Here is a 26,391-nt window from a genome sequence, read left to right as displayed (position 1 = left end):
GTTCGCCCTCGTGCGGTGTTGCAGCATTCTCGCCCATGCTGCATTCTTCTCTTCGACTAACTGCTCGCATTCGCCGTCGTACCAGTCGCTTCTTCGGTCCGGGCCCACCGTACCTAGTGCAGTGGCTGCGGTGCTACCTATGGCGGATCGGATATCTCTCCAGCCATCTTCAAGGGCAACTGCGCCTAGCTGCTCTTCCGTTAGTAGTGCCACTTCCAGCTGCTGCGCGTATTCTTGAGCCACTCTGCCATCTTGTAGCCGCTCGATGTTTAGCCGCGGCGTTCGGCTTCGACGAGAGCTATGCAATGTCGAAAGTTTTGAGCGTAAGCATACTGCAACCAGGTGGTGGTTCGAATCTATATTCGCACTGCGATAAGTGCGGACGTTTGTGATGTCCGAGAAGAATCTACCGTCGATTAGAACGTGGTCGATTTGATTTTTTGTTACTTGGTCCGGTGATCTCCAGGTGACTTTGTGGATATCTTTGCGAGGGAAGAAGGTGCTTCGGATTACCATTCCACGGGAGGCTGCGAAGTTCACACATCGTTGGCCGTTGTCATTTGATACGGGATGCAGGCTGTTAGGCCCGATCACCGGTCTGTACATTGCCTCCCTTCCTACCTGTGCGTTCATGTCACCGATGACAATTTTCACGTCTCGCAGAGGGCAACCGTCGTATGTCTGCTCCAGCTGCATGTAGAACGCTTCTTTCTCGTCGTCGGGTCTCCCTTCGTGTGGGCAGTGCACGTTGATGATGCTGTAGTTGAAGAAACCGCCTTTGATCCTCAACTTGCACATTCTTGCGTTGATCGGCTGCCACCCGATCACACGTTGGCGCATCTTGCCCAGCACTATGAAGCCGGTTCCCAGCTCGTTGGTTGTACCACAGCTCTGGTAGAAGGTAGCCGCTCGATGCCCGCTTTTCCACACCTTCTGTCCCGTACAGCAAAGTTCCTGCAGCGCCACGATATCGAAGTTGCGGGGCTGTAGCTCGTCGTAGATTATCCTGTCACATCCAGCGAAGCCGAGCGATCTGCAGTTCCATGTTCCGAGTTTCCAATCGTGATCCTTTATTCGTCGCCTGGGTCGCTGCAGATTGTTCTCGGTCGTATTCTCTTCTGTATTGTTCGTTATGTGGGTTTTTTAAGGGGCGGCTTATAGGGCCTACGCCAACCACCTGTCTCGCCGGTGGGCCGTCGTGCCAGGACTGCTTAAGGTCCCACCTGGACACCAGGACAGGTTTACACCTTCCGAAGAAGGGTAACACCCCCTTCCCTGCCAGCATACGACCAAAGTTCCCACCGGGGTTGGTTACCCGATCTTCACTAAGGTTACTCGTATCCCAGTCGACGCCACGAGGAGGCCAGGGCTAGGAGTTACTGGGCAGGAAGCTAAGGACCGCAAGTGGGGTCCATTTTATGCCTTCAGGTACAAGAGGCTTACGCATTGCCCAGTCATTGTCGACCCCTGTAACTCCGGAAGCAACGCTGTTCGCAAGTGGTGTGCTTTATAACTGCAGATCTGTATGAAATAAGGAAGCAGACAGGACATGGCAAAATTATAACTGGTAAAATTATATGCTGACAGAAATCCACAGTATCCAACGATCTTTGAATACAGCACAAACATCAAAGGTTCTTTTCCGAACCACCATCGTAAAGCATAATTTGAAGATTTACAATTCGTTGAATATATTTAAATTTGATAACACATGTCTGAAGTCATGACACTCCGGTTATGTCACAGGTATTACCGAATCATTTTTTTTTTCAAACTCATTAGGATTTAGGAATGAAGTAAATTAATAATTAAATTAATTCAGTTTTTTGGACTTTGATGTAAGTGCCAATTCCTTATTTATGGCTTTTTTGGTGGTATTCAACAGTGAAAACAGATCGAAATGGTGAGTTAAACGAAACCCCCAGAGGCAGGATTCGAACCTGTAACCCTTGAGACCCCGGTCTAAAGCACAAACCCTTGTGCTATCCCTGGGCTATGACAACATCCCAGGAAGAACACTTGATTTTCGCATTGGCGACAGTTACCGTACCACTGGATTTCACCAAAAAAGTCTTAAATAATTTTTTATTAACACCAAAAAACAAAAAAAAATTAATTATTTGTTTAATTCGAACGGCGGGCTCACTTTTGTCATACTTCTGCCCACAGGGCACGGGCCCAGAAATCGACCGTCTTCATTAGCCCTGTCACCCAGTGAAATACGATGGGTAATAAACTAAAATCAGACATCAGACGATAATAAAAACCAGAGTGGCAGCGGTGGTTGTGTATGATCTCGCTCTAGAGGCAGTGGTGCGATCACTGTCTCCAATGCGATAATCATGTGATCTTCCTGGAACGTCATCACAGCCCAGGAATAGCGTGTGAATTGGGTCGAAATCCCCAGGGTTGCTGGATCGTATCGTGCCTTTGGGGGGAATATTTTCACATAATTGCTTTCATGTAACTGACCATTTCGATCCGTTGGTTTTCACCAAAAAAGTCAGGAATTAGAATATTTGGGTTCTATTGGCACACTCCCCATGTTATTTGGACTTTTTTGCCTTGCCTTGTCGTCTCATCACTTTCCTCGTGGGAAGGAAAACGGATATAAATGAAATAAGTAGGAAAGTAGAAAATGACAACACAGTATAAAACAGTAAACTACAGTCTACATTCCACACTTCCGAAAGGAATAATGTACTCTACTGATAGATAGCCTATAGCTCTTTACATCACAGGATTAAGAACAATATGAATGGAGAACCAAAAATCCGGATTCGCAATTGCATTACTGCAGGGTAGTAACCTATCAAATGATATGAAGTTCCGTAATCGGATTAACAAAGATCACACGAATTATACTCAGCACGCTGAATAGCAGCCATCCCGTATAAATAGAGAACATTCCAGGAACGTATTTAACTATTTTCAAACCATGCATATAATACTATATCAGTTTGTCTTCACATCTCGCCCTGAGCAGAAGCTAAAAATCGTCCAGCACAAGTGAAACAGTCAATTCTACCTACAAGCCGATCGGTGCCTTTTGCACAAGCAGTCCATATGGTCGGTGTTAAGTCAGACCGGACTAAGTCGCAAAACATAAAAAAATGAAATAATTATAGCAATGGATACAGAATTTCGTCAGCTACATTCGACTCTTGCCAGATTTGAAATATGTAACAATAAACAAGAATTACGGCAAAAATTAATTTCCAATCATAATGTAAAGGATGCTGCGATTCAAACTTTAAACTCGTTTTTCTCGAAATCAATATTTTGTCACTTAGTCCGGTCTGACTTAACACCGACCATATCATATCAGTGCACACACAATATTGTATTGTTTCCCCCGGCTGCGGAGTGAAATGAGTTTGCCAAATGAAACAAAAATGCCCGTGCTACGGGATAACACGATTTCGATCAACTTTAATAAAACTCGTGTTAGATCCACAGTTCAGGAAGTGGAGCAATTAGTTAAAGTTAAAATGGAGCTTAATATCGTTGAAGTTACGTACATTCAGCTACATCACGTTAAAAACTGTGTTTTGATCACGTTTAGAAGTTGAGCACAAGCAGAAAACTTCATTGAAAAGAACAACATGCAACACGAGCTCGAGTTTAATAACACCAGAATCAAAATCCCGGTGCATATGGAAAACGACATGGTGGACGTACGTATCCATGATCTGGCCCCGCGCACTAAGAAAGATTACATCAAACAAATTATGTCGAAATATGGAAAAGTAGAATCTATTACAAATGACACCTGGAGAATTTTTTTCACCGGCATTCCCAACCGCATTCGTATTGTGAGGATGCGCGTGACTAAACCAATACCTTCTTACATGACTATCGAATGCAAACCTCCGAAGGATGGAGTGACCTATAAGCAAACAACGTTAATCACATATCGCGGGCAGACACCAACATGTCAATTCTGTAACCATACACCCACTATGGAAAAACATGCGCCGAAGAAACTAGTCAAAAGTCGTCTACTACAGCCAACTCTAACAAGCAGCCACCGACACCTTCAGATAAACCAAAAACAACGATCCAAGTAACCAATAATGCAGGTACAACGACCACGACAACCGCTCCCAAACCAACAAATAGCATAAAGAAGAAAATACCGATGAAGACGGATTTACAACAGCGACCCGTAAGAACAAGAAAAAATTAGGACCTCTGATCATGAACAGCAAGACAGCAGTACCGATGATGACATGGACGGGAACGATAACGTGAGAGAAGGCAGACTAAATGACCCCCAAGAGGCTTCACCGCCAAGGAAAAGGATCTCAACACGCAGCAGCAAGCTGCGTCAACAAGATCTGGCCGAAAGACATTCTTAATTGCTTTTTATTTTTACTTATTGTAAACAAAAATAAAAGACCCACGGCTCAGTTGTGCTAACGCATTGAGCCGCTTCAAAAAAAACCGCGGTTGTGCGCTTCACGTACAAAGACTGGTTTCACCAAAAATTTTCGCCGAGTTCTCTAACTTTTTGTGTACCTCGGACCCCTTAGAAATCACCCTGGGTTGCTGCGGACCCCCACGGATAAACATCGATTTTGTATGCTATCAATATGTTGTTTTCAGTTTGTTAGGGAACAAGACTTGAAATTTCAATACCCACTCGGAACATATGTTTTGTTTTGACGAACCCTCAGCAATGACTTCATGCCCCCCTAGGGGTCCGCGGTTGAGAATCACTGGCATAGAGCATTTTTCCGCCTGTGAGTTATTTTGGAAAGGGTACGCGGCTGGGAATTTTATTGTTCATTAGGGATTTAACCTTATTTAGCTCCCGTATTTTTTGACCTAGAGACATCGATTCCTTAGAACGATTGCAAGTGACCTACGTAGTAATCTTTTTTCGATATTTAAAAATTGTGACACAAAGTTGATCATTTAAAAATATAAATATAAAATCCTACATGCGTCACCGGAGAAAGTAATTTTGAATATACTTTGAGAATTTCAGAATAATTCAAAATCATTACCCAAGTAACCATAAGCATTAAGCCATTGCACTATATTGGCTATACATTTGCACTAATGTTGCATTGAAACTCCATTACAGCATTAACAACGTAATAAAGCTCTTTATTAGCATCAATAATGCATAACTGCACAGCCGACATATAGCATTATAGCTTGCTCTATATGCGTATATAAAGCTGATATAACGCGTACATGCTTCAAGGATCTTTAAAGCATGTAAGCTTTACAAGTGCATTTAATGCCATTATAGAGCATATAAAAAGCTGATATAATGCTATTATAATGCTGTGGGTTTATTTGTTATGCAACTCTTCTTGAAGATTGTATTCGGCATATTTCATTTCAATATAACATATGCAATATGGTCCAGGAAGCAAACGCAGCGCACTTACGTGAAGGACGAGGCAAGGTACCTCAGTTCGAGACTTACTAAAGGTAATTTTCGTAAACATTCATATCATGTGAGAACGAAAACTCATTAAGGATATTCATTACAATGCATTAGAACAGAGTGAATTACGGTTTTAAACAGAATATTTTATTTTAAAATTTTCCCTTTTTGCTCATCATACCGAAACATAAGAAATGGTTTTAAAACCATGGCGGACAATGACAACCAACTGAAGCTTTTTAATAGCATTAGTAGTGCCAATATAAGGCTTTCAAATTTGACATTTGTACGCTTTTGCTATATAATAGCATTAGTACTGCAGAAACGAGCTGTCAATTTCCGCACAGTAACAGCACTATATTTCGCCTTTTCTGGCATAATATCAGCATTAAATAAGTATTTAGGGCTTCACGGCTTTTAAAGACAGCTTTATATGTGGATCTAAAGCAGATATTAGGCTACGTTATAATGCTTATTGGTTACTTGGGTAGCTCGAGTTACTTTTCCGGGCAGCTTGTGAAAGTTGTTTCGAGTAAACCGCGGTTAAAGTTTTCAGTACGCTCATGGTATACATAAGAAGCGTTACGGCTGAATTGAAAATTTGAACATTTATTTATCGTTGTCGCCTTCCATATTTCAACATATCGTTTCAGAGCTGCTAAAGCATACTTGAGATAAATCGATTTTTGAAAAATTCAGCAGTTGTAATTCCTTAGGTGAAAATATGTAAATATTTTGTATTAGTAACTTTGCTATCGGTTCGTAGTTTTCACCCAAATAGTACCCGGAATTGAACTGAACTATGTTTTTATTTGCAAGGTTCTAAATAATTAGATTTGAAAAGGAAAAATTAACCCAAACATTTTCTGTTCACTATATTTTAAATATTATTCCTTCGAAAACACTTTTTCCGATGCGATCTTTTCAGAACCTGTTACTAGAATTAGGACCTCCATCGGTTCCATACCAGCAGTGCATTTAGCAGTGTTTACACCACCACTTGCGGTCGGTGACGCGTCTCTCCCAACGAGGAGTGTCTCCACTCGAAACAGGCGTCAACACAACACACGGGAAATGACTTTCCATTGAGGGAAAGCCTGTACCTAGCTAAGCCTCTATATGTACATGTTGCAGGTTGCGGCGCACAAAAGGGTGCATGAATAACGAAGCTCCGGCGTGAATGCAGTCTTTTTTTTGTTGTTGTCGCACATGTTCACTTGTCGACTTCTTATTTCAATGGCAGATGGTGGTTAGATACTGCAATGCACTTCCGCAGGTGCGGGAGTATGAGCACTATTTTGAGCCCGCTCCGAGTGGTGTACTAAATGTCGGCTTTTATGTGCGGAGTGCAAATGTAGGTGATTAAAAAAAACGGTTGCTGTTTTTTTTGCTTTATCCTTTACAAAAGCATCTGACATTTGGATTTTTTTTTGTTGGAAGCAACACACACAAAAGAACTGCTTACCTCGTGAAGTAATTGCCTAGTGCGGCATACATTTGAAAGTTGGGTCATTCCGGTTTAAAAATATTAACTTGAGCACGTTGCCGTGATTGTTACTTACTAGCAAGAAGGATCCGGATTTGAATTGTGTTGGCACATGGTCTTGGAAGAAACTTTCGATTTCAAAGTCAAAAGACATTTGTCTTAAGAGAGTTAAATGTTTAAACATCATTCACAAGTGTTGAAAACGATTGCACCAAGTACAGTTTTCTTATTGAACAACAAATCAAACGTTCATTGAACCAATTCAACGAATTCTGACAAACAGATACATATGCAGTACTAAACTAGAAATCCGAACAACCGTACCTCCAAGAACGAAAAAAATCAGCTGCCTTAGCCAAAAATAGAAAAGTTCCAATTTTTTCCTCGAAAGTGAAATACTATTCCTGAACTTCGAACTTCCCAATCAGTTTACTTTTTTGCCGACTTTTCCTATGAACACAGACACACACACACTTCCCAATACTACAACGTGATTTTTTCTCCATTATCCCGAATCGTTCCAGGTAGCGCAGCACACCAGCAACAGCCGAAATAGGAAGCTTCCGAAGGAAACATAAATTAGAAAACCGATAAATTTTCCGATTTCGCCCCCACCAGTCAACGCCGGGGAGTGGACCGGGTGTGCAGTGCAGGACTTCGCATGTACCGCCGGTTTTTGCCACCCTTTTCGAAGCCAAGAAAAACTGATCTCAGCAACCGGCGAGAGTAGAGTAGCGGGAATGTTCAGTGCGCTAGTGCCTAGGAAATAGGCGAAAAAATACCATTATAAAGTTGATAGTGGAGTGAAATAGCAGTAGGAAAGTGCAAGAAGAAAAAAAAACACGCCGGGTTCGTCCGAAGCTGCTTACCTAAATAAATATTTGCCAACCGATCGACGGGAAATTCTTTGTTTGATTCAGCCTAGGAAGTGGAAGGCAAAAAGGTGTTTATCTCGATTCACCAAACAGTGAAAAGTGGGAAAAAGTTTCCCGGGTTGGGTGTTTTTGTGTAGTTCTGTGCTGAAGGCGCTTCAGGACGAAGAGAAATTGCCTTGCCCGTTGCGGTGGGTGCAGGTAAAAAAAATCAAGTGAAAAGTGTTTTTATCGCATTCAGTGAAAAAAACGGGGGCTGGCTCGGCACTGCTAGTGCTAGCGGCCTTACGACAATGGCCGTCTGTGTGACCCATTTCAGGCATCAATTTGTTCGATTTGAATAAGTGCAGGACGAAAATTAGGGTCAAGTAAATTGGTCAACTGGAAGAGTGATGGATGGTGCCAGGCGAAGCTATTAGGACGAAATAAAAGGTAAGTTTAGAAGGCAATCAATGCAATATAGGGTTGAAAGGGAGGGTTGCTGTCGGGAGCGACCTAATTGTGTGGGAACTGATTGAATTGGAAATCGTGTGATACCGGGGATGGAAACGTCGGAGGAGGACTATTAATTCTTGAGCAACAAAGCGATTGTGGAAATCAATTTATTTAGAAATTGAATATTCATGTATGTGTATGTGTATGAGGAAACTAATTGATAATGCGATCAATAGCTTATTGAAATGAATAATTGATTGGATTCAATATGACGTATTTGTAAGTAACTCAAAAATTGAATGCTTGAAAAAGGTTTCAAACGGATCGAAACGTCAGCTATAAACTTAATAGGACCGGGAACGGGCACTGCGTAGTTTGTAAATCGATTCCCAACCCCGCTCATAGGGTTAGAAATTTTTCCAAAAGAAATTCCTCTAATCCTAAAAGAGGCGAATGAACTTAAAGTTAAAAACTCTATAATGGAAATTAAAAAAAACGGAACCGAACTTTTCGTAGTTCAAAGACTGCACTGCCTATATACATAGTCCTAAAGTTTATACCACGTATCCTTATCTCATTTGTATTGAACTGACAAAAGTTAAAATTAATTCTTTCAGCATATTTACAAGACTTGACAGGCATTTTTAAACAAAAGCTGTTACAAATTCTCACGTTGATATGAGCATTTTATTACGTAGTAATTTTCCCAGCAACAAAAACCCAAGTTCCCTTTGTGTGCTCTTAGCAACTTGAAACTTGAACAAGTTCTGTGTGTACACCCTTAGATAATTAAAAGATCAAACGACGTTCCACGTGGAACACTTAAACAGTTTGAGGCAAAAATAGTACACAAATTTCATTTATGTACACTTAGAAACCTAAATACACACGTTTCGTTTGTATCGCTTTCGTTGCTTGAAAGTTGACACACTTGTTTACACTTATTTATGAATCAAGACTCCCTTTGCAACAAGTCGCACAAGTCACCTGAAAAAATTGAAATTTCAAAAATGTTCGTTCAAATAGAGCGAAAAACAATGGCCTGTTGATCCATGTTGGAATGGCTCCAGCCAATAAACGGATGTTTATATTTAAGGATCTACGAAATGGCGACCCTCTTTGGTGAGCCGGTGTCCAGTCATTTGGCCGAATGCCATTTTGCCGAACTTTTATTTGGTAGAATTTTTATTTGGTACCGTCAAGCTACGTAATTAGCAGGGGGTATTTAGAGCTTTGTGACGAAAGGCTACGATGAAGGTGAGGGTGTTAAAAATCACTCAAAAATGCTACGTCATTTATGGATGATCCCTTAGCTAAATTTTCATTAACCCTCCGGAAGTCGCACTTATGGCCCACTGAACGAGCAGTCGCTGGTGCCCTAAGACGATTTCGCTAGATTTTCAGAGCAGCGTGCACTCAGTGCACTAGCGCGATTGCCAGAAGGTTAAGTGAACTACAACTTTTTATTTGGTCAACTTTCTACACGGCCGACTTTTTTGTCTGAGTTTTTATTTGGCCAACTTTTCATTTAACTGACTATTTTTTGTTTATTTTTAGCCGACTTCTTGTTTTGCAAACTTTTTATTTGGCCGACATTTTTTTGGGCTACTTTCTTTAGCGGAATTTTTATTTGGACGACTTTTGTGTTTTATCCACTTTTTACTTGACAAATTTTTATTTGGTCAACTTTTTTGGCGAATTAATTTGGCCGCATTTGTGTTTGGCCGAATTTTCCTTTGGCCGAATTTTCCTTTGGCCGAATTTTCATGCGGTCGAATTTGTATTTGGCTGAATTGTTATTTAGCCGAATTTTTATTTGGCCGCTTTTTCATTTGGTCAACTATTTAATCGGCTGACATTTAATTTGGTCGAATTATCATTTGGCAAACTTTTTATTTCACCGACTTTTTATTTGGGTTATTTTATATTTGACCAACTTTTTTAGGCGACCTAATTTGGCCGAATTTGTATTTGGCCGAATTTTCATTTAACCGTACTTATATTTGGCTGAATTGTTATTTAGCCGAATTTTTATTTGGCTGAATTTTAATTTAGCAAGATTTTTTAAGGCAAACTTTTTATTTGTCCGCTTTTTTATTTGGCCAACTTTTTATTTGACCGACTTTTAATTTGTTCAATTTCTTTTTGGCAGACATTTCATTTAGCTGACTGTCTATTTGGATAAGTTTTTATTTGACCGAACTTTTGGTGGCCTACTTTTTTGGCGGGATTTTCACTTGGCAAACTTCTTATTTGGCCGAATTTTTATTTGACCGACCTTTTTTGGGCTACTTTTTAGCGGAATTTTTATTTTGCCGATTTTTGTTTTTAGCCGTCTTTTTCTTTAGCCGACCTTTTATTTGGCAGATCTTTTATTTGGCCGACTTTTTATTTGGCCGATTTTTTGTTTGGCCGATTTTATATTCGATCATTTTTTTTTGGCGACCTAATTTGGCCGATTTTGTATTTGGTCGATGTTTCATTTTTCCAAATTTGTATTTGGCTGAATTGCTATTTAACCGAATTTTGATTTGGCTGAATTGTCATTTGGCAAAATTTTACAACGTCAACTATTTTTTTGGCTGCTTTTTTATTTGACCAACATTTTATTTGGCCGACTTTTTATTTGTCCAAATTTTTATTAGGTCGACTTTTGATTTGGCTGACTTTTATTAGGCTGACTTTTATTAGGCTGACTTTTATTAGGCTGACATTTTACTTGCCGGAATTTCAAATTTTAAAAACGTTCGTTCAAATAGAGCGAAAAACAATGGCTTGTTGATCCATGTTGGACCGGCGCCTGCCAATAAACGGATGTATTGATTTGTTTATATTTAGGAATCTACGAAATGGGGAGTCACTTCCGGTAATTTGGCCGCAAGCCATTTTGCCAAACTTTTATTTGGTTGAATTTTTATTTGGCCAAATTTTTATTCGGTTTAATTTTTTTTTGCCGAATTTTCATTTCGTCGAATTTTTATTTGGCTGAATTTTTATTAGGTCGAATTTCCACTTGGTCTAATTTTTATTTGACTGAATTTTAAATTTGTCCGAAATTTTATTTGGCTATTATCATTCAGCTATTTTTACTTGGTCGACTCTTTACTTGGACAACTTCTTACCGACTTTTTATTTGACCGAATTTTTATTTGGCTAACATTTCACTTGGTCGACTTTTTATTTGACCGTTTTTATATTTAGCTGAACGCAAATTTGGCCGAATGTAAGTTTGGCAGATTTTTTTCTGGCCGAAGTTTTATTTGGCCGAATTCCTAGCTTGTCGAATTTTTGTTTGGGCGAATTCTTATTTCACCGAATTTTGATTAGGCCAAATTTTATTTGGCCGTATTTTTACTTTGACGAATTTTTATTTGGCTGGAATTTTCATTTGGTCTAATATTTTTCGGTCGAATTTTTATGTGGATGAATTTCTATTTGACCCAATTTTTATTTGGTCGAATTTTTAATTGGCTGAATTTTCATTTGGCCGAATTTTGATTTAACCGAATTTTAAATGGTCGACTTTTTGTTTGGCCGCTATTTTATTATGCCGGTTTTTTATGCCGAATTTTTATGAGGCTGAATTTTTTTTGCCGAATTTTTAATTGGTCAAATTTTTATTTCACTAAATTTTTAATTGGTCGAATTTTTGTTTGGCCGAATTTTTATTTAGCCGACGTTTTATTTGGTCGAGCTTCTATTATTCGATTTTTTATTTGGCCTACTTATCACTTGGCCGACTTTTTGTTTGGCCGAATCTTTATTTAGCCGATATTTTAGTTGGTCGAATTTCTATTTGCCCAAATTATTATTTTGCTCAATTTTGATTTAGGCGAATTTTTATTTTGTTAAATTTTTATTTGGCCGAATTTTTTTTAGCCGAGTTTTCATTTGCCCGAATATTTACTTGGCTCAATATTTATTCGGCCCAATTTTCATTCGTCCAAACTTTTATTTGGAAGAATTTTCATTTCGCCAAACTTTCATTTGGCCGAATTTATATTTGGCCGAATCTTTATTTGGCCGAATTTTCATGAGGCCAAATTTTTATTTGGCAGAATTTTAGTTGGGTCGAGTTTTCATTTGGCCGAATTTTTGTTTAATCAAATTTTTATTTGGTCAAAGTTTTATTTGGCCGAGTTTCTGTTCGTCGAATTTTGATTCGACTGAATTTTAACGAATTTTCATTTGGTTGGATTTTTATTTGACCGAATTTTTATCAGGCTGAATTTTGATTTAACTGAATTTTTTTGGTCGGATTTTTATTTGACCGAGATTTGTTTTTCCGAATTTACATTTAGCCGAATTTTTATACCGCCGACTTATTGTTTAGCAAACTTTTTGTTTGGCTAATCTTAATTTGCGCGAATTTTGATTTGGTCGAATTTTTATTTAACCTTATTTTAATTGGGTAGATTTTTTGTTTGGCCGAGTTCTTATTACTCGGAAATTTTATTTGGGCCGAATTTTAGATTTGGTCGAATTTTAATTGGTTAGGATTTTTGTTTGGCCGAATTCTTATTTGGCGGAATTTTTGTATGGCCGAATTTTTTATTTGGAAGAATTTTTATTTGGCCAAATTTTTTTTCGTCCGACTTTTTATTGAATCGACTTTTCATTTGGCCGATTTTTTCCCCATTTTGATTGACGACCGTTTGAGTTAATTTTTTTTACTATTGTAGCGGAATTTAATCAGCAAAGGACTTGAAGGTTAAGTATATTTTTCAATAATAAAAGCTATTGTACTCAAGGTAGGGCAAGGATTTGAAGAAAGAAGGTTTTGTAAAGTGTGGAAAGGGTCATATGAGTAAGCTTAGAGTTTCCCGTCGACTTAACCTTTTGTTTGCTACAGCAGGGGTCAGGATCTTTTGGCATTAGAAATGCGAATCACCTGAGTATGCGGCATGTCCGGACGAGCGTAATGTAACTTTGTATTTCATGCTGTTGGAGCCGATCGAATTTTCATTAGGCCGAATTTTTATTTAGTCGAATTTTTATGTAGCCGAATCATCATTGGGCCGAGTTTTAGTTTTGCCGAGGTTTTATTTGGCCGAATTTTAATTTGGCCGTATTTTTAAATTTTTCATTTGGCCGACTCTTTATTTCACCGACTTTTTATTCGGCCGAATTTTTATTTGGTCGAATGTTAATTTGGTCGAATTTTCATTTGACCGAATTTTAATTGGGACGTATTTTAATTATATGTATTTGTATTTAACCGAATTTTAATTCATTCGGTCAAATTTTCATTTGGTCGAATTTTTATTTGATACAATTGATTGGGTGATTTTTAGTTGGTTGTTAATTTATTTGGCAAACTTTTTAATTTGCCGTTTTTTTTATTTTACCGTCATTTCTTCGGCCGACTTTTTATTTTGCCGACTTTTTATGTCTGCCGACTTATTATTTTTCTGACTTTTTATTCGACCGAATATCTATTTGGTCGAATTGTAATTTGATTAAATTTTAATTTTTCCGAATTTTGATAGACGAATTTTAATTAGGAAAATTTTTTAATTGTTGGAATTCTTATTTGGCTAAGTTTTTATTTGTCCAAACTTTAATTTGGACGAATTTTCAAATGGTCGATTTGTTAATTGGTCGAATTTTTATTTGGCTGAATTTTCATTTGGCCGAACTTTTATTTGGTCGAATTTCATTTTGGTCGAATTTTAATTTTTCGCAATTTTATTTGTCCGGTCTTTTTATTTGGCTGATTTTTTATTTGATCTACTTTCTATTTGGGCGACTTTTTATTTGGTCGATTTGAAACTTGGTCGATATTTTGAATTTTAATTTGGCCGAATATTTATTTGGCGGAATATTTATTACGCCGAATCGTTATTTGGTCGACATTTTATTTGGTCGACATTTTATTTGGTCGAATGTTTGTTAGGCCGACTTTTTGTTTGACCCGCCTTTTATTTTTTTATTCGGCCCAAATTTTTTTTGACCAAATTGTTACACGGCCGAATTTTTACTTGGCCGACATTTTATTTGACCGAAATTTTATCTTGCCAAATTATTTTACCGTCTGGCCGAATTTTTATTTGACCGAGTGCCATTTGGCCGAATGCCGTCTGGCCGAATGCCGTCTGCCCGAATGCCGTCTGCCCGAATGCCGTCTGGCCGAATGCCGTCTGGCCGAATGCCGTCTGGCCGAATGCCGTCTGGCCGAATGCCGTCTGGCCGAATGCCGTCTGGCCGAATGCCGTCTGGCCGAATGCCGTCTGGCCGAATGCCGTCTGGCCGACTGCCGTCTGGCCGAATGCCGTCTGGCCGAATGCCGTCTGGCCGAATGCCGTCTGGCCGAATGCCGTCTGGCCGAATGCCGTCTGGCCGAATGCCGTCTGGCCGAATGCCGTCTGGCCGAATGCCGTCTGGCCGAAGGCCGTCTGGCCGAATGCCGTCTGGCCGAATGCCGTCTGGCCGAATGCCGTCTGGCCGAATGCCGTCCGGACTTTTTGCTGCGTGGTTAACGAATTTTGTTCCTTACTAGAAAAAAAAACTAACGGATAGCATCAGGACCAGAACAAACATGCTGGGTTTAATATTGCATTATGCAAGCATGAGGCAAACAACAACGAATCATTTGGTAGTTTTTCGATCATAGTTTGATTGTAGAAAAAATAGATGCATCAACGCTCCAGAGGGCTTGTCTAGGGTGTAGGTTATAATTCTATTCTATTCTCATAGCAGCACAGGAAAGTGGTAATGGCGGTACGTAGCTGTCGGCATACCTATTTTACGCTATATTTGGTTTTACAATCCTCCTCTGCGAAAGGCCACGTAATCAAAATTCTATATCAAGCAAATTTTTCTTAATTTACTGCAAGGAATGCTAATTAGAAAATTTCTTTATTTGATTGGTGAACGGATTAATTTGCTGCAATAACAATATTTTCTCCATTTAGACAACCGCTTGAAACTGTAAGCCGATATCGCCTGAATTTCACAACTTTGTACACTCGGTGCGCTACGCGACTTCCGGAGAGCTATGATAAGAAGAATTCTATCCCACTTCCGAGTTGTTTGAAAAGGTTCATCGGTTTCATTATTCCGCTACATTTCTGTTCCACGAAATCCGCAAACGATACGGTTATAGCTTAGTTTCACACATAGAAATGTGATATTATTACACATGAAGATATCGTGGGCGGTGATGTGTTCTACCTTGTGGAAGCAAATATTAAATTTCCCGACGGTAACCCCTTCTGTGGAAGCAACGGGAATGGAATTGTTACTACCCGAACTACCGAAAAGGCAGGTGTGCTGCTGCTTGAAACCAGACAGCTTAGGTGCCGGCATGTGTAAGGAAATGGTTCCCAGACATGCCACCGCTTTAGTGCAGGATCACCGTTCACTGCTAAACTGTGAAATGTTTTATAGAATTAGCGTCGCACTATGAGACTCCTTTGTCAAAAAACAAACAGTCACACCTGCGATACGATCATTACAGGGAAATTCAATTCAAATCTACTTTGGCTATCGCAGACCAATCGGGTCACGCAACTTGTAAAAGCAAGCCCCCCCCCCCCCCCCGGGCATTCGAAGCAAGCAGATATCAAGAATTGTGTTATTGAAATTGTTTCATATATCGCTCCGATCCGGAAACGAGACAGCAGGAAATGGTCCTCCTCCGGACGTTGGATCCGAAGGCGGCCCCATTTTTACCCATTTTACATCGTTCTACCACCCGTGACGCATGGCCTCGAGCTGGCAAAGGTCAGACACCGTGTTTTACCGGTTGTCTACCTGGTAGATGACGCGTAAGGAAAGGCCGCTAGGTTCAACTTTATTTTGTTTGGGTGCGTGGGAGTTCTGGTTTTAAGAATCGACATTGTGTAGGTGTAAGTCAGGCCTAAACTTTTTCCATCGCTGGATCGGGAGATTTCGTCTATGTTTAGTGTATCTGTGCCGAGCGGAATAAATATCAATGAACATAACAATAGTATGCTGCAGAACACATAATTCCATGTCATAAGAAAACGGGAATCATTTGAACAGTAATGAACAGAACATATATTTCCCTGTAATTTAAACGATAATTTATGCTACAAACGGTGCTCTAAACATTTCCTCAATCATAATTCCATTTCTACCCTGTCACATTTCCGATGCTGAACAACACCCCGAAACAACCTGAACGACAGCAGCAGCAGTGATTCAATTTGATTGCGGAGGTCCCATTCCTTCGTTCCCCATGCGCCACTGGCGCTCGCTTCGTGTCCCCCTTTTTCGCTTGTGTAGGTTTGTATACCCGTTCAGGTCTTTGAACAAGATTATTATTAGGTGGCATATTGCGATCGTGCTTCTGTTCAGGAACTCTACTCCGACCAGTAGGTCAATATAATCCAAGTTTTTTTTTTCTATCCCTCTGTTTCTTGATTTCACTTCAGTCACTTCAACTCTGACTGCGGGTGTCCCCGTTGCTGACTAATGCGTCCAACTTCCTAGCCTAGAACGCTGGAAACCTTTGGCGCATACTGAAATTGCTACCATAAATTGGCTGCTTGGAGACCCAGAAATAATGGCATGTTTATATCTTTATTATACACACAATTCTCACACCTCGAATACAGCTGGGTGGTCGGCCGCGGTAGTGGGACTGTTCCGATATGTTTTCTCGGCTCAACCGATGTCACCAATTCTGGTTTCATGGGCCGTGTAGAATTACTAGGGTCAAATCAAAAACCGTCTCGAGCTTTGATGAATTCAACGATCTATACACTGATTTGATTTGTTTGCGACACCGCAGCGTCCCTTCCGGTGCCTTGTGTGGTGGAAAATTCTGATTTCTATTTCATTATGGTACCCACTTTTCGCATTGTAAAAGCTTTTCCACCGAAAACCGGTTCGACTGGCATCGAGTTATTAGTTTCTGTCATGATGGGTTGAATTTTACCAATGGCGGCAGCGGCCCTGCCTGAAGGCTATAAATGCCTAGCGTGGAAGCAAACTCATAAAATCAGGGGGGGGGGGCATTATTTCGCTTGCTGTCGTACAGTTACCATTGTGCTGGCGACGCAGAGAATCGTTACGCCGCTTTTGATGGAGAGAGCCATTGAATCGGAATAATAATGAGCAACGAAAAGCATGTCTCATCAGTAGCGGGGTTTGGTTGTAATAATATGGGATGAAATCGATCGTAATTGGAATTCTTCCAAAAAAAAGTTCTTCGAAGCTGGAGGGAAAATTGAAGAGTAAAAAATCCCTATTTAGCATTAACATTTTAAGTGTCGAAGGATAATCGAATCGATAACTTTTTTCTCGGGCCGGATATGATGGATTTGGATGTAGGTCATTCCCAAGCTGGCAAACTTGGATTTATAGGTTTTCTTTATGATCCATTTACCCGATACAATGGATAAAATCGAGCAGCGATTCTGTAAAGCCGAAACAAAATGAGCACATATGGGTGTGGAAAATTCGCAATAAAATCATTACGCATGAACATAGTGGTTCCAACCCATATTTTTCGATGCGTTACGTAATGCTACACTTTGGGAAGAATTCTGGGTGCCTTATAATACATGTTTTGTGATAGCCAAAGCAAAACTAGTAATGGCATACAATATGTTAATTTTTTTTAGTTATATAACAATTTTATACTGAGTAAAGGTCGCTGCGAAAAAAAGTTTTCCAATAACTCATATTTCTGTTTACCACCCAAGTTGTTGATGTATTATAATTCTAGCTGTTTGTGCAACTTTTCAAGTAAGTTGATGTTACTCTGTTGAAAAAAAAACCCGACTCCCACTGTTTGCAGTTTTTTTTTATTGAAATGTGTGCCTTATCTAAAGATGCAAACATTTTCAGCAGGGCCGGCGGAATGCGTGGGTAGTATGGGTAGTACTACCCACTCGAAAATTACCGAGGGGGGAATGACCCACTCGAAAGTTTGGAACAAACCAAAGCCTAAGATTAATCACGTATGTGTCTTGCACACAAAATTCTTGCGTTGGAAATCCTCGATGTATAAAAATTGCATATTTTTATTCAGATACAAATTTCTTTGCGTAACAATTTATTATTTTTTTGAGAATAAGGGATAATAATCAGGATTTGTTTGAAATTTGGAATTATTTTTTTTATATTTATACTCATGGGAATACATTTTGACACATCTACATCCTAAACCAAGGAGTTCAGATCGATAGACAAATAATATTAATGCAATTTTATTCAGATTATGGGATGCAGTTAGAAATATTTTTAAGGACAATATATACAATTTGTAATGTTTTAATATGAACAATCATTTGATTAAAAATTATAACAAGGAGAAACAATGACTAGACAATTAGTAGACTTTTTATACGCAAAGCTTTGTTGATTCCAACATCAGTAGCAGAGAAAGCGAGGAGAGGGTGGACAAAAATAACAGGGATAAAGGGAAATTAAACTTGTAGCTTAGTAGCAAATGGAAGATCACTATCAGGACCTCATGAACCGGATCGCCGGCTGGACTCCTTGGATCCGCTGGGAACTCTTGGGATCACATTTTCAAGTAGCTGTTTAGCAAGTCAACCAAAAGAGAAGATTTAAATAAATTTGGAGGATAGCCAGCACATCTCGGACTAGAACCAGGTCGAACCTGAGATCTGGCGGTACACACATAGAAAAAATCGTGTGAATTCACGTCTCCTGACTACTTTACGTTTGATTTTAATTTTACATGTCGTTGAATTTTGCGAGTCATGTAATTTTACTCCATATATGACGTTTGTTTAAAATGTGGAGCAATGTAATTTTATGGCACTGCGCATGAAAAGTACATCTTTCATGTAAAATTAAACAGAACACGGTTATATTTCGTCAATTACGGTTTGTTAGATTGTGGCAAGTTTGGAATTATCTCAACGGTGAAATTCAGATTTTTTTGGTGTGTAGAACACTACGCGCACGACCCGGCAACATGCTTAATGTCGCGATGGCTGTCATCGCAAGCGCAGATAACACTCTACACCACTCCAATACGCCGGAGCTGCGCATTCAACGTATAATGATTTCCACCCGAAGGAAGTCACGACCTCCATCCTTCCTTTTTAACCAAGGTTGGTTGATGCCTTTAAGATTCCTTAACTTCCATTATCCCACAAAATTTGCCAATTTTCGAGCGTCCTCTGACAAGAAATATCAAAAAAATTCGTTAAAGCTATGCAATCTTTCGCAAATATTACCTTCTAATGCCTTCTCATTACCATTCTAATTTAAGTGCCACTTTTCTCATTACCCGAAATAGAACAATGCGAAAGAACTCAAACTAATATTTGTATCAGGCAATCAGGACCGATTTTAACATAAAGAATCTAGGACCGTCCATATTTTCTCCAGGAAAATAAGAAGAGCTCCATCGATCGAAGCGCCTACTTAGAACTGTAACGATGTGGACATGGTCGTATAAAACCAAAAGTTTTGTGGAGAGAATGCTTAGCGCGAGTATCTTTGCTGTCAGATAAATTTGCGTATTTGAAGAACAAATATTACGTTTATTTACATTATTATGTTTTGATCGCGAAACGTCTATCATTTGAATGTGAATCTACGTGGAATGCTGTTGTTACCGATAAAGGATTTTTAGTTCCATGTATTCCGATCAAAGGCCGAATCGAGTCCACAGCGTAGGGCCCAGCTGCCAGACGAAATATTGTTTCTCTCGTTAATCCGTTAACGAACCGGTGCCAATAACCACGTTTTTCAGTTTTCATCAAGTTTTTTATTTGCGTTTCGAACGTCGCGAGTATTCGAAAAAATTTGGGCGATCCGACGTTCAAAAAGTCCTCATAGGACCTTTTCGCATACAATTCTGAGTACTCTCTGACAACAATGGAGTAGGAAACCGTCCACGGTTGTTAGCGCCGGATATTCGTTTCGTCTGACCTTTAATTGCACTGTAGAGAAACAAGACAGTTAAAACGTTGTACACTTCCACCGGAGGAATTTCTTATTTTGATTCGATTGTTTCGGATATAGTGGACGCGTTGCTCTTTCGATCAATGAGCACACTAATGAGGTAGAGTACAACGATAAATCTAACGTGCTTGGCCGCGCTTGTAGGCATTCGTTTCATTTCCACTGTATTCAAGATGGTCATATTTAAATTGTCGCGGATACCACGAGTTGAAAGCTTCTAGAACCAGCTGAGGTGCGATGTATATGGAAACAATATCAATAAATATTTGTCTATGATTCGGATTTAACAAGCGACATTTTCCATACCGCATTTTCCACACCGTGCCTTATTTCTACAATGGGCCCGTTGTTTGCAATGACGGCAGTCCATGCCCCGCAATACAAAAAGGCGAACAAATAGACGAGCCTCGTTAAAAAGAACAAATTTTGGAAGAACAAATCCGGCGAAAGATTCGAAATGAGGCTGATAAAAAATAAGTTTTCTTTTACTTCTCGATTTTCGCTGAACGCAATTGCTTGCATACCAGAATTTTCACTGACTGAAGCACAGGGATCTGGAAGTAGCATTCCCTATTTCGCAATTAAGGCCCTTCTCGGAGATTACACCATCAATCTCTACTTCCCGGGCGGGTACGTAGACAAAATACTTTTTCGTACACGGTCGAGTGTTGCTTAGTTAGATTACGCGATATATCGATGATGTTAAATGGCTCGTCTTTCGTCCGGAAGTAGACCATCCAGGGGCCGGCTGTATTAGATGTAATTAACATTGAAAATGAGACTTATCGGCATTATTTTTGCCGTCGGAGAAATATTCAAAACGACCTCCACTACTTTCCTAATAGTCGACACTATCATGCGGGCTTCAGTACCCGCGAAGGGAAGGTTTTATTGCAGGGAACGAAAATTAATGCAACGAAATTTAAAATAATTGAGTAATTGGTACTTAGCTGTGGAACATTTGCAGTAGCTGAGCCGTCAGATATACAGCCTTGTTAACATAGGGTGTTTCCAAATTGCCACCAGATATTATCAGGGAATTTTAATTTTCACTTACACACGCCATAGCTGAACTTTCGTCAGTACGGGGAGAAATCACTCCGAATCTTACTACCCACTCGGGAAAAAGGTGTTCCGCCGGCCCTGATTTTCAGCCCTGGTGATGAAAGGTGATAACTTTATTATATATTCCACGACCCATTGGAAAAATTACCAGATCTTACACGTACATTCTGAGATCGTCTTCGTGTATAATAAACCCAAACTAATATATTCAAGTAACAATTCGATACGTACAAGATATTCACTCTTCAAGAATCAAGAAAAACATTGTTAATTCGGATATGCGTTTAGTTCAAGCAAAATATTCGAGTAAATTAGGTATATGTAGACATTAATACATTACATATCGATCTCGCGAACTTTCTGATCTTAGGGGCGATTTCTTCGCCCTCGCTTAACTTTTAAACCAGGTTCACCAGTACCTGGCTTATGGGCTAAGCGAGGGTGAAGAAATCGGCCCTTAGTCAGTTAATTGACGTCTTTTTTGGCGGAGTATCTCCTGTGCAGCGTTGCCATTATTTATTTTGGGATACCCGCAAATGTGATATCCCCGGCTGACGTAAAAATTCGCAAAAATCCGCAAGCAATAAAAGTCCCATTTTTTATTTTTTTTTCCACCATTAAGGGCTTTTCGAGCTTTTTTACAATCTATTATTATGTATGAATAACTTTTATTTTTCAATTTTCAAATGTTTGACTGAAAACTCTTTCCACACTTTCCGCTGAATTTGGGTGAAAATTCACTTTCTCAATGAACTAAAGAAGATGCGGAAATTTGACCGGACGCATATTTAGTTCTGCGTACCTTGCTCCAGAAATTTTCAAAAAGGAACATTTAAAAAAAAACAAGAATTGGAAATATAAAAATTGCAAATTAAATGATAGAAAAATTACAATTAAAACCTAATAAATTCCAAAAATAAAAAAGTGAAGCAATTAAAATTCAAAAATAAAAGCATCGAAAATTTAAAAAAAACGAACTGAAAAAATTACCAAAAAGCACAAAAATTTAAGGATGTGTCAATAAATTCAAAGGGCGGACATATCGTAGATGACAAATCGTTTGCTTCGTTTGCAGCTCACTTGGGTTCAATTATCAATCTCGCACATAGAGTTAGAGAGTTTTCTAAAGAGATTTTTCTATCCTGAAAATGGAGGCAAATTACCCGAAGGCTAAAATGTCTACAATCGAAGTAAAAAAATCTAACTGAGGAACTTACAACCATAGTTACAAGTCATGATGATTTTTATGTGCATTATTGTATTTTTTTAAACTGTTGTGTTCCTTAATGTTAATGTTAGTAAGGTTAGTATTAGTTAGTAAATAAATAAATAAATATGAATTTTAAATAGTTGGGACAAATACACATCACAGCAATTGCAAATAACAACATCGGGCTGTAATGGGTTGAAAAGTGAGCTAATAGTAGCTCACTGAGAGATAATACACCCCTGAATGAGGTGATGATAGGTTACACCTGGGATGGAAATGGTAATGGTGGGTGGCAGTAGTCAGGAAAGGGGACCATGATAAACCCGCCATTGGTCATTAGTACCGCGGCGTTCGTGTGCATCGGATGTGAGTCAAAAGAATTATAAGTAGTGAGATAATATTTAGCGAACATCTTGGAGATCCCAACCGTGCTGTTCATTCAGGACCTTTTTTATACCCGAATAAAACACTCACTGCACACGTTTCAGCCTAAGCAGAGGAATCTGCTGACGTTTAACTGCCAAGGAGTTAGCGTACAGGTGCCGCAGAGCCCTGTGAACCCTCGGGTATTGTGCCCTAAACGTAAAGGAGGGCCCTTCTCGGTGAAGCCAATACGTTATCGTCCGTGGCCCATCGATCGAGCCAAAGAAGGAAGACGCCGTAAAGTTCCATTCCCGCCACGCCACCCATCCGCCTTAACAATCCACTGGAGCCTTTGCGACCCACGCAAATCGTGACGCCATAGCTGTACCACCAGCACCAACAGCGAACCCAACGAACTGCGAGCATCGCCCAGAATCATCAGCGAGCGCTCGCCATCAGCGAACACCACGAGCAGCCCAGCATCGGTACGTACCGCAGAAGAAAGCGAACTTGATACCTACAATAGCCCAATAAACCACACCACACACCCACACCTAGTTTGCTCATTTTTATTTAAATAAATTTCACTTTTCCACATCCTAGAAATACAATAGTTTTGAACAACCTTCTTTCGCGAAGCCCCTCCAATTACCCAGTAGCAAGCCGATCTGGAGATCACAGTATCAAAGTTCTCTTGCTCTGTGAGCTTGTTCGGGAGTATCTGTCGCAGAAAAGATATTAAACTCACGAATTTAAAAATCAAAATGCTTCAAAATTTCAAACTTAATGATTTAAAATTTTAGAAATTAAATAGGGTGATGAGCCTATTTGCGCCATGTTTCTATTATTACCCTACCCATTTGAAGCCGTTGGTTAGAGCAGTGTCTGCCATCTTTGTTCAACGCATTGAGTCAAATGGTAGCGCAACAATAGGGGCACTCGATTCGAGTTTTCATTGAGCTCAAACACGAGAATTTTACTGTTTTCAACGCATTTGTGTTTTTATATTGGTTCTTAACAACGAAGCAAAGCGGTTGATGTCAATTTTTACGCATTCCATTGATTGTAAGGCAAGAAATTACCGAATTAGTGAAGCACCTTGCTTAGTATGATGAAAATAGGCTCATCACCCTACTTTATAAATCTAGAAACTTTGACATTAAAAAATAAATTATTTAAAACTTCAAAAAGAAAATCAATCTACGTCAACGACATTGATGAATGTCTTGACAATTCCTGCACGTTAAGACAACTTGCAGATGATGGCGTGGTGTCTGTTAAGGGACCCAAAGCTGTCGATCTACAAGGACCATTACAGAATACCTTGGACAATTTGTCTGCATGGGCTATTAAGCTGGGTATCGAATTCTCCACGGAGAAAACTGAGCTAGTTGTATTTTCTAGGAAGCGTGAACCAGCACAACTACAGCTTCTATTAATGGGTCAAACTATAGCTCAGGTCTTCACAGTAAAATATCTAGGGGTCTGGTTCGACTCGAAAGGTACTTGGGGATGCCATATTCGGTATCTGAAACAGAAATGCCAACAAAGGATCAACTTTCTTCGTACAATAACCGGAACATGGTGGGGTGCCCACCCAGGAGACCTAATTAGGTTGTATCAAACAACGATACTGTCGGTACTGGAATACGGATGCTTCTGCTTTCGATCCGCCGCGAACATACATTTCATCAAACTCGAAAGAATTCAGTATCGTTGTTTGCGTATCGCCTTAGGGTGCATGCAGTCGACCCATACGATGAGTCTCGAAGTCCTGTCGGGCGTTCTCCCGCTGAAAAATCGATTTTGGGAACTCTCATATCGATTGCTCATTCGATGCGATATCTTGAACCCGTTGGTGATGGAAAATTTCGAAAGGCTTGTTGAGCTCAATTCTCAGACCCGTTTTATGTCCCTGTACTTTGACTACATGGCGCAAAATATTAATCCTTCTTCTTACAATCCCAACCGTGTGCATTTCATAAATACTTCTGAATCTACTGTTTTCTTCGACACATCCATGAAAGATGAGATTATTGGAATTCCGGACCATATACGCCCACAAGTGGTTCCAAATATTTTTTATAATAAATTCCGAGAAGTCGACTGTTCTAAGATGTTTTATACTGACGGATCAAACCTCGAAGGGTCCACTGGCTTCGGTATTTTCAATCAAAAGTTCACCGCCTCCTACAAACTCAGTGACCCTGCTTCAGTTTACGCCGCAGAACTAGCTGTTATTCAGTATACCCTTGGAGTCATTGACACATTACCCGCAGACCATTACTTCATCGTCTCGGATAGTCTGAGTTCTATTGACGCTATTCGCTCGATGAAACATGGAAAGCATTCCTCGTATTTTTTGGGGAAAATACGGGAGCTACTGAGTGCTTTATCTGACAAATCTTTCCAGATTACCTTGGTGTGGGTCCCTTCTCATTGCTCCATTCCGGGCAATGAGAAGGCGGACTCCTTAGCTAAGGTGGGTGCCATAGAAGGTGACGTTTTTGAAAGACCAATTTGCTTCCACGAATTTTTCAGTATTACTCATCAGAGAACTCTCGAAAGTTGGCAAACCTCGTGGAGCAATGGGGAGCTAGGAAGGTGGCTACATTCGATAGTCCCTAAGGTATCGACGAAACCTTGGTTCAAGGGGATGGATGTGGGTCGTGACTTCATTCGTGTGATGTCCCGACTCATGGCGAACCATTACACGCTGGATGCACATCTCCGACGTATTGGGCTCGTGGAGAGTGGTATCTGCGCTTGTGGCGACGGTTATCACGATATAGAGCACATAGTCTGGGCGTGCACCGAGTACAGTTCCGCCAGGTCTCGGCTTATGGACACCCTCCGGGCCCGAGGAAGACCACCCAACGTCCCGGTTCGAGATGTGTTGGCAAGCCGCGATGTCCTCTATATGTCCCTTATATACACCTTCATAAAAACCATCAATATCCAACTTTAACTGCCCCTTTTTCCTTATCAATCTCAGAAACGCTCTCTTCCACCTGTACCATACACCCACGATGGTTTGATGCGACTCCAAGGCGACACAAAACATCCCTGTCGAATGAGCCAACAAACACGGGACCTAAAGCACGAACATCACACGCACAATTCGAAATGTAGCCGATCAACATCTGAGCCGCACTACGAAATCGTCTGGAGAAACCCCTGCCATCTCGAGAACGACCACCCGGCGTCCCAGTACATGATTCTTCCTGATGAAGACCACCCTGATTCTGTAATCCATCCGTTGATCTCCCGAAGTCTGAAACTGAAACAATGTTCTCCCCCTGCCATGTTTGTCCACCCTACTTCCCCTGACTCTTATACACAGAAGTAACACCCCTTCCCCCCCCCCCCCCAAATATCTTCATGAAGCATTTAGCTCTTCTTGCCTTTTCTAGTTTTAACTATTATATTATATCATCTCGTTTAAAATGCCCAATTCTACTACCACATAAAATAACTCTAATTAATGTCTCCGAATCTTTACAAAATTTAATCACGCCCTCTAATTATTTCTACTTTTAAGATAGTCGTAAAAATTTTCCCCCTTAGTTAAACATTATTTGCTCCAATAATCTCATTGCTAAAAATGTCAAACCATATTGCCATAAAAACTAAATGACCC

At 39.9% G+C, this 26,391-nt stretch overlaps 1 protein-coding gene across 2 annotated transcripts in view; it reads left to right on the top strand.

The window, feature by feature from the left end:
* Positions 1 to 26,391, top strand: part of LOC131685092 (dipeptidase 1) — a 789,457-nt gene that overhangs the window by 250,298 nt on the left and 512,768 nt on the right. Inside the window, exons 3-4 of one of the 2 annotated variants that reach the window (XM_058968531.1) lie at positions 7,415 to 7,963; positions 8,082 to 8,194. The gene's annotated coding sequence lies outside the window, so the exon portion shown is untranslated. Of the gene's footprint in view, positions 1 to 7,414; positions 8,195 to 26,391 lie in introns of both variants that reach the window. The other variant, XM_058968530.1, reaches the window with a different exon arrangement.

This window comes from Topomyia yanbarensis, chromosome 2 (genome assembly GCF_030247195.1).
Source record: "Topomyia yanbarensis strain Yona2022 chromosome 2, ASM3024719v1, whole genome shotgun sequence".
In the NCBI taxonomy this organism is placed as follows: domain Eukaryota; kingdom Metazoa; phylum Arthropoda; class Insecta; order Diptera; family Culicidae; genus Topomyia; species Topomyia yanbarensis.
Note: the sequence above shows the minus strand (reverse complement) of the source record. Positions and strands in the feature narration are given on the sequence as shown.